Source organism: Perognathus longimembris, chromosome 18, assembly GCF_023159225.1.
Source record: "Perognathus longimembris pacificus isolate PPM17 chromosome 18, ASM2315922v1, whole genome shotgun sequence".
NCBI classification, from domain to species: domain Eukaryota; kingdom Metazoa; phylum Chordata; class Mammalia; order Rodentia; family Heteromyidae; genus Perognathus; species Perognathus longimembris.
In genome coordinates, this window is record NC_063178.1 from 30,851,896 (window position 1) to 30,853,996 (window position 2,101).

Below are 2,101 nucleotides of genomic sequence, written 5' to 3' on the forward strand. Positions count from 1 at the left end.
GAACATGGAGCTTTCTGTTCGGGCTCAAGAACACTATGTGGGACAATTGAGAAAATTTAAATATGAGTAGTGGGAAAATATGAAACAGATTGGAGTGTAGGTGAGTCAGGCAATACTGGACTAGAGTGTTTGAGTCCCGGGTTCAATTCCTACCATCACGACCACACACACACACACACACACACACACACGCAATACATATATATAATGTTTATGTGTATATACAAATATACCTTAAATGTATCTTATGTGTGTATAAACATTTGTATATTTTATGTGTGCATGCATAGAAAAGTGTATGTATACACTTGTGTGTTATGTTTGAATAGTCTCCTATATTTGCATACAATTGCATAGCCTTCTGTACATTCTATTAATGTAATATGTATGAATATATGTACACATATAATTTACACATACATATGTACATACACACACTATAGTTAAGTTTAGTAGAAAGGTTAGTATACATATATACGAACTCCGTTATTTTTAAGAAGCACGTAAGTTTCAGCATGAAGGACTATGATATTTGGTAAAGACTTTCAAAAATATGTGTGCTATCATGTATGCTGACACTCTTCTACAACAAGTTATAGAGAAAAACAATTATATGAAAAATTTTAAGTAAGAAACTTGGGGGAGAAGATTCTGATTTTCTGTTTAATATTTCATACCTCTCTTTTGGTTTTTTATTCCAAAAAAGTATGAAATTAATGATAACCACTCCACATATAAATAATAATAAAGGAAAACATGGTTTAATTCCAGGAAGAATACCTCCCTGAGTGATAGAAATGACCTTCTGTATGACAAAATGGTGACAAATTTTATATATTTAATATTAAAATTTGCTTCTAAGTTTATCTATGTTAGCTAAAATAAGTGAATAAAGTTTCATATTGTCTAGTATATATCAATTTTATATATGAAAGACATACATGTACAAATGATAATACACTCTTTTAAATGGTCTTCCTTTCATTTTTGATGTAGTTGTTATTTGTGCGGCTTGAACTCATGCTCTAGACTCTGTCCTTGAGCTCTTTTTGCTCAAGGCTAGAGGTCTAGCACTTTGAGACATAGCTCCACTTCTGGATTTGGGGTCCTTCATTGTCTATAAGAGTCTCAAAGGGACTTTACTGCCCTGCCCTGTTGGTCTCCCTTTCTTAAGTTAAAAACAAAAGCAAACAGAATTCACTTAGTTAGGTTTTGTACCTCATGGAGCTTGAACCCACAATCAGGGTATGTATCTGAGCATTGCCATTCAAGTCTAACACTCTACCACGTGAGCCACAGCTCCAATTCCAGCTCTTTTTGCAGGTCATTTGGAGGTAAGAATTTCAAGTTCTTTCCTCCCAGGCTGGCTTTCAACTACAGTGCTCAGATCTCAACACTTGTGGAGCCATGATTCAAGGCATGAGCCAGCTGGGTACAACAGGTATTGCATTTCAACAAAGTTTATCTCAATTTACACTAAAGTGGTTTAAAAATATATAATACACCTAGAAGAGTCAGCATGAATGCTGATGGATTTTGGAATAAAGGGAGCTATTCAACAAACAGAAGGACACAGTATTGTTCCAAAATAGAAGGTAATTGTCAATAGCATATAGTAATTGCACTAAGACACATTGCTATCACATTTACCTTCATAAATAACACCTAAGTGGAATCAAGCTCATCCCTCAATTTCTTTCTTTCCAAATTTTCCTCCTGTCATTGTTATTAAAATGTTCCCTTCCATTTGATAATTTTTAAAGTATTCTCCCCCTTCCAGCCTAAGCAAGTAACTAGAAATGTCCTCTCTGCTGTAAAAATAACTTACGAGGGGACTGTTCTTGACCTCATTGGTGAAGATTTGGAGTGGAATGCTGTCATCTGGGTCTTCCTCTTTTGCGAGGCTGGTATACCTGAGCCATTCAATAAGAACCCAAAGTAGTACATAATTAGCTTGTAACTGAATTTTCACATCAGTCTTTATAGTTAATATGCTTTCAATCTATATTTTGTTGTTCACAAACACTCATGAATCAATGATGCATTTGAATAAATGCAATAACATTGTAGTAAAGTAGGATAGGATTGAGAAGTGAGCAAA